Source organism: Peromyscus californicus, unplaced genomic scaffold (genome assembly GCF_007827085.1).
Source record: "Peromyscus californicus insignis strain IS unplaced genomic scaffold, ASM782708v3 Scaffold_16__1_contigs__length_79575227, whole genome shotgun sequence".
Taxonomy (NCBI): domain Eukaryota; kingdom Metazoa; phylum Chordata; class Mammalia; order Rodentia; family Cricetidae; genus Peromyscus; species Peromyscus californicus.
In genome coordinates, this window is record NW_026294458.1 from 44,683,767 (window position 1) to 44,693,434 (window position 9,668).

The 9,668-nt window shown below is 36.5% G+C and overlaps 1 long non-coding RNA gene across 1 annotated transcript; it reads right to left on the reverse strand.

Moving 5' to 3' along the window:
- Window positions 1-442: 442 nt before the first annotated feature.
- Window positions 443-3,492, reverse strand: LOC128111559 (uncharacterized). The gene is made up of 3 exons (XR_008218672.1): window positions 3,123-3,492; window positions 2,327-2,377; window positions 443-687 (listed from the first exon to the last, which is right to left on the reverse strand). It is a non-coding gene; the product is annotated as an uncharacterized LOC128111559 (long non-coding RNA).
- Between the last annotated feature and the right edge of the window lie 6,176 nt (window positions 3,493-9,668).

Genomic DNA, 9,668 nt, shown 5'->3' on the forward strand with positions numbered 1-9,668 from the left:
TAATTAAAGATTTTCTTTACTTGGCCAAGCTTTTAATTGGATCTTAAATCTGGGACACTTTAATCCATTCAGAGATTATAATGACAGTTGTGATAACCACCCCTTAATTTGATTCTTGCCAATAAAATCCCTTTTCTATTTTTCTACTTAGACTCCAATAGCCATAGAAATATCTGCCCTTCCAATTCTAGAAATCCCTGGGTTTCTATGTTATTCTTTCTAAGCTATTTTTTGGTAAACTCTTCCTCAGAATGACTTCAAACCATAGTCAATAGAAGTCAATAAAAACAACCCGTGTTAACTTTGCTAGCTAATTCTCTACAAATTCAACAAGTATATGCCTGCTCATCCATGCTCCTCCAATATCTTTTCACACATTTCTTTGCCAGTGGATAGCATGAACTATTAATATCCAGACTCAGACTTTGAACAACCCTTCTGTTTAGTCCATTGTCCAGATTTTACATTTTTAAAGTTTATGCCAAATGTAGTATGTATGTCTGTACAATGATTAGTCTAGGCCATGCTAAGGTAACAGTCTCCAAATACTGGTTATTTAAAATGGTAACAGTGGAAAAAGCATTGCACATTTATTGCTAATGCATACTTGCCTTTATGTGTGGAAGACCACCTTCTCAGGAAGCATCTCTGCGTGCAAAAACTGAGCATTGCAGCTCTGTTTTTTTCCTTAGTTGGTGCCATAGGAAAAAATAAGAAAAATCATATGTCATCCTTTAAGTATTCTACTTAGAAATGATTCATAGAATTTTCTTCACATTCCATTGATTAAAGCAAGTGCCACAGTCTCACCAAATTCAGAAAGTAGGAAAAATGCAGTCAAAATGTATGTTTGGAATAACACGTTAAAATTGTTGGCAGTACTCATGAACAGCTCAGATATCCCATGGGAACCAGCAAGCTGTGATCTCTCCCACTGTGACTGTTCTTTGACTGCTGTGACCTTGTGACTGAACTCTGAAATGTGGAGTCTCCCTGTTACCAGACACCTGTTTCTGAGCCATGACAGTCATAAGGAATAAGAATTAGAGAAATCCAAATCTCCAGTAAAATGAGGTTATTAATTTCAGTTCTACAGTCAAATTTTTACATGAACAATTTTGTTTGGTACAATCTGCTTTGCAATTTCAAACTTATCTAGAAAGGAATCTAATAAATACAGGTTTTTAGCTTTCTGATATTTATAGTCAGAAGAGGTGCAAGGCCTAAATTTTACCATCTAAAAAAACTGTGAAGAGAATACACAGTAGAATGTCTCATATTCTACTCTTATTTTCTCAGAAAATTAATCTTTTATTCACTATTCTTGATGATATTTTACCTGATTCTACCTAGAAATGTCAAATTCCTTTATAGTCATATATAATGGGAAAAGTTAAAATGAAATTGAAAATGTGGCATGGATACCTAAATTTCACATCATATTTTCAAAAATAAAAGTAATTTAAAATCTTACCGTAAAAAATGATAAAATGAAATATTTTTACAAAGATTTATCAAGTATGAGAGATAAGTCTTTGAAAAATGTTTATGGAAAAAATTATTTATTTCATGATCCTTTGAGAAATGGTTAACATAAGATAGATTCCTGTGTTCATTTCTTGTATTACTGTGAAGACAAAATTGCAAAAGGAGACTGTAATTCTCAATCTCTCTCTCTCAAATCCTTGTACATCTACTGTTTCTTGTTTATGTACTCCACAATTTATGCAGTCTCAGGAAATAAATTTGGCATAATTTTATTAAGTTTCTTATAATCAAAGGAAAAATGCATATCTATATTTTCAACCTTTTCTCATTTCTCCCCATACCTAAAATTTTATTTCTACACAATGACATCTATTACAAGAGTCAATAATTCAAACATTAGGAATATATATATTCAAATTATATATATATATATCACATATATGTGTGATTTAAAATGATAACTGTGTGTGTGTGTGTGTGTGTGTGTGTGTGTGTGTGTGTGTGTGAATGTGTGTGTGTGTGTGGTATGTGTATCATTTGAAACTAAATATCATCTCTGCGAAATTTAAAATGTGTAGTTTGGCAACTTGCAGAGAAACTCCTGTTCCAATAATGAGTATGAATAAAACGTAAACAAATAGATAAAGAAATAAATTTTAAAGACATTCCTTTGTATTGTTATTGTTACGAGCTTTAAAATTTCTGGTTCCAGGAACAGCCTGATCTAATGACTTTGATTTTCAGGGAGGCTGACCAGGGTCTCTCCAGCCAGCATTAACTGGAGCCAGCCCTCAGTATCAGGAGACTGATTTAAACTTTGATTTCAGAAAAGGTTTACCTGAGGAATGCCTCCTCTGGTTGGTGATAAATCTGCTCCTTTCAGGACACACTGGAGTCCAAGGTGTAGTTAAATCGAGAAAGAGGACACAATATGAATTAAGGATGAAAACACGTTATGAATCAAGGAGACAACTTAAATATAAGTGGTATGTAATAAACACGAGAAGACAAAGGAAGGGAAACAGAACTCGGGTTGCCTGGAAACAATCAATTCCCATTTTGATAAAACATAGAGTCTAGGAGAGTAATTAGCATCAAGGCCAGATCAATTTTCTTCAACACAGTATTTCATTAGATTGCTACATGACAGCATACTAATTAAAACTGATCAGTCTAATTAGAATCCCATTAACAGGAAAGGCAATGGCATCGAATGTTCTAACATTCATGAAGCAGTGACTGTAGATGCCATTTTAAAAGGTCTGTTTCTAATTTTATTAAGAGAAAACAAAAAATATGAGGTCGACTGGCCAAGGAAGTTGAGACACACTAGAAGACAAGCCCCTAAGATTCTAATACCCAGAAATTTAAAAGTTTGTTAGAGAAAAACGGAAACAAAGTACAGTGTGTCCAAGCATTCTAGCAATCACAAAATCATAGTACATGAAAGCCAGAGACAGGAGGATTAAGAGTTCAAGACTACCCTTAAATGCAAAGGGAGTTCAAGGCCAACAAAAAGAAAAGACAAAAAAGTCTACAAAATTATCATTTTAAAAATTCAGGATGAAATAAGATTATAATTTTAGAGACATAAGATAAAAATAAATTGTAAATGTAATAGTAAAATAACTCACTTGGCTTCGTTCCTTCGGTAAATACCATCATGAAAAAAGAAAAGATGAAATTACAGTAGCTATGGTATTTAGTATTCATAATAATATAACCAGATTTCTTGGGAGATTGAATCAAAGTCAAATCTTTAACATATTTGTTATGTGCATTGTTTTCTACCACTACGTGCTTTCTCTTTTACACATATATACTAGAAAAGCTGAGCTGTGTCAACATAAGATGCTTAATGTTCACTGCATATATGTTATCTGCATTTGATGAACCTTTGTCCAGGTAACATAGACACAAACCTTTTCTGTTTTATTTGTGTGAGAGGAAGAGTTATGGGAAAATGCCAACATGCATAATTCTTGCCTAGACTCTACCTCACTGGTGCCTGGAAGGCACTTGATGGTCTTCAATCTTCTAAAGCCTTAGATGGCAAGTTCTCAGTTTTTTCTGTACATTGTCATTGTCTGAACATACTGAGGTTTCTGTTATTGTCCAGGTTAGAGGAACTGCCCAACCCTGTGAAATGCTACTTGTCCATGGTTCACTAGGACTCACAGTGACCCTTTCTGAGCAATTCTCTTCAAACATATAGGGTGCTTAGAATGCCTAGACACTAGTATTTTAGGAAAATCATAATTATTGAAATGCATACATGATCAAATGGTTCATATGATGATGCACTATGCTATATTTCCCCCCTTTCCTTTGCTTGAAAAAGCCTCTTGTCTCTGTTGAAAATTTTATGTTCCAATCCACCAATTTGTCCATTGAATGTGAAGCCATCAGCCTACAACCATTCACATATTCTTCTTCTCATCGTCAGACTGTATTTTCAGTATAGGAGAAATGGTAATACATGAAGCTTCCTCCTAAATGTTGATAGATCATCTATATTAGTCAGGATTCTCTAGAGTCACAGAACTTACAGAACGAATCACTCTCTTTTTATATACATAAATATATGGATTTATTGGAATAACTTAGAGACTGCAGTCCAACAGTGGCTAGCTGTGAATGGAAAGTTCAAGAATCAAGTAGTTGCTCAGTCCCACAAGGTTTGGTGTCTCAGCTGGATTTCAGTATATGCTGGAATCCAGAAGAAGTAGGCTTCTGTGGGAGCCCAGCTGGGATACTAGCTCCCACATTTTACGACAGAGCACTCTTGAGGAGTGAGGGATAAGAGATATTAGATAGAAGGATAGAGGGGAGAGAAACAGAAACACAGGATAACCTTGGGTGGCCTGGATCATTATCCACTGGCCCTTTCTGTCTCTTCTAAAGGGCCATTTATAGGAATCCCAAGAGGTGGAGCAAAAGACTTCCCCCTAGCACAGCGAAGTACAGACCCTTCCAATCACCTGATAACCACACACATGGTCAAGCAATCCTCTAATACAGCCCTGCTTAGTAAAGCAAGCTCAGATAACACTAGAAAATCTTTGTGGGCCTCCGCAGGCTCCAATGTCAGTGAAGGAAGTGATGTGCTGACAAGGCAAGGGCAAGCAGGCAAGATGGAAAAATACCTTCCTTCTTCCATTGTCCTTTAAGCAGAAGGTGTGGCCCAGATTAAAGATGTGCCTTCCCACCTCAAGATCTGGATTAAAGCTGTATATTATCTCACCTTAAGATTCAGATCAAAAACTTTTGTCTACCTGTCTCAAGAATCAGATCACAAGTTTGACCTACATTTCTAGACTATAGTTTACTATAAATAAAGTCAAGTTGACAAGCAAGAATAACCATCACAATCCACCCTTGTCAACTTGACCCATAATTATGTCGTGATCAATTTCCAAATGAAAACAATAACCAGGTCATAATAACACCTAAACATAACTATGCCTTGTATAACTACAAATGCATTATATATTTAACCAGGTCACAATTATGCCTAACATGATGTAACTATCCCTTATATAACCACAAATGCATTATAAATCTAGAATAGGGGCAATGGCCCTTGAGGGACACCTTTTCTTAGTTAGGGTTTCAATTGTTGTGAAGAGACACCATGACCATGGCAACCCTTATAAAGGAAGACACTTAATGGGGTGGTTTACAGTTTAGTAAGTTTAGTTTACAGAGGTTTAGTCCATTATCATAATGTTGGGACATGGCATAAAGTATGCAAGCAGACATGGTGATGAAGCTGAGAGTCCTACATCTTGTACAGGCAATAGGAAGAGGTCTCTCTCAACTGGGCATGGTTTGAGCACATATGATACCTCAAATCCTCCCTCCACAATTGACACACTTATTCCAATAGGACCACACCTACTCCAAGAAGGTTACATCTCCTAATAGTACCACTCCTTTGGTGGCCACTTTCTTTCAAACCACCATACCACCCATTCTCATTAATTATTCCTCTTACACACAATAGGAATAATTCTCTATTCTTGTCTACTTAGACAAGTAATGCAGTATTCTAACACAGGATTTAGATACTGTATATAGCTTGCCCTATGAGCTTTTCTAATATATGCTGTATCTACATAATCTCAGATGTTTCACCCAATCACAAGGTCAATTTGGAGTGTGTATGTTTGTGTGTGTGTGTGTGTGTGTGTGTGTGTGTGTGTGTGTGTGTGTGTGTGTTTAATAGAATATTCTAACCAAATGAAGTACAGTTTAGCAAAACAAATGTCTAGTGTTGCAGAATATTTGTTTAACTTTGCAAAGATGTGTTCCATTTGTTTAATTATGTTAAGATTTCATTTCAATTATGTACAGCTTTCATTTTAAGTGATATTACTTCTAATTATTTGGCCAATTTTCAAGTAAGGAAGGGGCAGAGCCAACCACCAGAGCCACAAAACAGAAGGCCTCGTTGCCTCCAGAGTTTAAGGTTTGGCTCACACAGTCAAAGAATATTACAGGTGCACAGTAAAACAAACCCAAACAGAAAAAAAAAACTTTAAACATGTTACAGTGTGCATAGGTGCTTAAGAAAGAAAAGAAAATGGGTATAGGAAGTAAAAAGAAAAATAGTTAAAAAAATAATTAAGTAGAGTCTTTAAAGAAAGAGTAAAGTAATACAAATAAATAAATAAATAAATAAGGCATGTAAAGATTGGAAATACATAAGTAGTATGAATCATGTATGATATTTTGTTGCTGCTGAATTTTCTGAAAGCTGATGAGCAAATGACAGCTGCTGAGAAACATGGGATTGTAAAAGCAACCACAGGATTAAACCAACCTAAACACTTTAGGGATGCCTTAACTTTAAAAAGAAATTCAGAATATGTATTGTGTTGGGGGAGAGGTTATGCTTTTGTTTCCACAGGACATGGAAGGCTATGGATTCCTTCAAAATTAATAGAGACAAGATTTGATTAAGGGAGATCTCTGAAAATCTTGGCTATATATATATATATATATATATATATATATATTTCTTTATGTATACATAAAGAAATAACCCTAAAAAAACTACAAATAGGTGACATATATGCTGATCCCTTGATGTGGGAACATCTCTGAGACTGAATTAGATAAGATAAATCTTGTTGGTTATAGAGTCCACATAACATACTATTCTTTCATATGGCATGGATATAAGTTTGGTTATACAGTCCAAACAAACCTATAAAGTTGACAAATGTCTTTTTTGTTTTCAAACAAAATAAAAGCTCATCTTTGTCTGGCTTGTATATAACACACTGCTCATATTTGTGTTAATGCAGAGATGTATGTCACCTTTGAAAGTTTGTGTGTTTTCAGAGCAAGGAGACCAGATACATTGAAAATGGATGGATCATGTGATCCAGCTTTTTAGAGTGCCACTGTTGCAGTTTCCTCAGATTCTGCACTCAGAAAAACTTCAAGGCTGCTAGCTGAGATGGTCCAGCCTCACAGACTCTTCTAGCCAGGATTTCAGATAAGTCTTAATCTTTCCCATTGCACAAAGACTGGACAACAAGTGTTATAGCTAATTTTCTTAAGTCTTGACTATTATCTCAATTTTCTCAGGTACCCTGGGGATGTCATCACCTCCAGACAACAGGAAGCAGTCTAAAGAACACAATGCCCACATTCCCAAGAGTTGAGGTGCATGGTTTTTGGTCACTTGATGGGTTATGTATTTTTGTCGACCTTTAGTGGGAATATAGAAATATAGGATAAAATGACAACTATTCATCTAAAATATTTTACATTGGTATAGATTTTTGTGTAATAATAAAAATTAAAGATTATTTTGTTATTTGGTATATATGCTTCTACTCTTAAGGTATTGTACCTATGCAGCTCATTTGAAAATGTGATATAAAGTTCTAGTCCTTGAAAACTATTATTCCTCCTTCCTCTCTTACTATCCCCTCCCCTCCATTTCCGCTCTGCCTTCACTTTTATTCCACTCCTCCTTGGTTTCTGTTCATAAAAAGGCAGGCCTCCCATGGATAGCAACAAAACATAGCATATCAGTAAAACTGAGCACCTCCCCTTGTATTAAGGCTGGGCAAGGCAACCCAGTATAAGGACTAGGTTCTCAAAAGAAAGCCCCTGTTCCCTATGTTAGGAGTCCCACAAAAGACCAAGCTACACAACTGTTACATTATATGTAGAGGGCTTAGATCAGTCCCATACAGACTCCCTGGCTGTTGGTTCAGATTGTGAGCTCCTATGAACCCAGATTAGTTCATTCTGTGAATTTCCTTGTAATGTCCTTGACCCCTCTGACTCATATAATCCTTCTTCTTTAGCAGGATTCCCCAAGTTCAGCGCAATGTTTGTCTGTGGGTCTCTGCAACTGTTTCCATCAGTAACTGGATGAAGCCTCTCTGATGACAATTGGGGTAGGCACCAATCTATGAGTAACACAGAATATCATTAGGCATCATTACATTGACATTTTTTTCCAGTAATGTTTGGTTCAATCCTATGTGTCTGGATCCTGGGATTCTAAGTAGTGTCAGGAGTGGGCTCACTCTTACGGCCTGGGTCTCAGGCTGGCCCAGTCATTGCTTGGCCACTCCCATTATCTTTGTGCCACCCTTATCCCAGCACATTCCATAGGCAGGACAGACTGTATGTCAAAGGTTATGTGGCTGAGTTGGTGTTCCAATCCCTCCCCTGGAAGTCTTGCCTGGTCATAGGAGATGACCAGGTCAGGCTATAATCTATTGTTAGGAGTCTTAGCTAGATCTTCTTTATAGACTCCTCCAAGTTTCCTTTGTCCCAGGTTTCAACATGACCCTGAAATGACCCCCCTTTCCAGTCATCTCTTTCAGCACTCTTCCCCTCCCTCTACCCCACAACCTAATCCCTCATTATCCCATTCCCACCCACTCCCAGTCTACCCTCGAAATCTCTTCTTTTTGCCATTCTCAGGGAGCTGAGAATGTCCCCCCTTGAGCACTCCTTGTTACCTAGCCTCCCTAGATCTGTGGATTATAGCATGGTTATCTTCACTTTACAACTATATCCACTTACGAGTGAGTACGTACCATGTTTGCCTTTCTGCATCTAGGTTACTTCACTCGAGTTGTTTTTTTTTTTTTTTTCTAGTTCCACCCATTTGCCTGCAAATATCATGATGCCATTGTTTTTTACAGCTGAGTAACACTCCATTGTGTATATGTACCATGTTTTCTTTATCTGTTCTTTGGTTGAGGGGCATCTAGGTTGTTATGAGTAGTTATTATGAGTAGCACTGCTAGGAACATAATTGAATAAGTATCTTTAAGGTATGATTGAGTATCCTTTGAGTACATATATTTGAGTTAGATCAATTATCAATTTTCTGAAGAACACCATAATGATTTCCAAAGTATCTGCACTAGTTTACACTCCCACCAGCAGTGGAGGAGTGTTTCCCTTGCACCACATCATCTCCAGCAGGAGCTGTCACTTGTGTTTTTGATCTTAACCATTCTGACAGATGTAAGATGGAATCTCAGAGTTCTTTCGACTTGCATTTCCCTGATGGCTAAGGATGTTAAACATTTCTTTAAGTGTTTCTCAGACATTTGGGATTCTTCTGCTGAGAACTCTCAGTTTAAGTCTGTACTCCATTTTTTTAATTCAATAATTTGGTTTTTTGATGTCGACTTTCTTGAGTTCTTTACATATCTTGGAAATCAGCCCTCTGTTGAATGAGGGGTTGGTGAATATCTTTTCTCATTCTGTAGGCTGCTGTTTTGTTCTCTTGGTGGGATCCTTTGCTCTACAGAAGCTTTTCAGTTTCATATGGTCCCATTTATTAATTGTTGATTTTAATGTCTGCTCTGTTGATGTTCTATTCAGGAAGTTGTCTCCTGTGTTAATGTGATCAAAGTTATTTCCCAATTTCTATTCTATCAGGTTCAATGTGTCTGAGTTTATGTTGAGGTAATTTATCCACTTGGACTTGAGTTTTGTGCAGGATGATAGATATGGACCTTTTGTGTTCTTCTACATGCTGACATTCAGTTATACCAGCAACATTTGTTGAAAGTGCTTTCTTTTTTATATTGTACAATTTTGGCTTCTTTGTCAAAGATCTGTTGTCCATAAGTTTGTGGATTTATATCTGGGTCTTTGATTCGATTCCATTGATCCACCTGTCTGTTTTT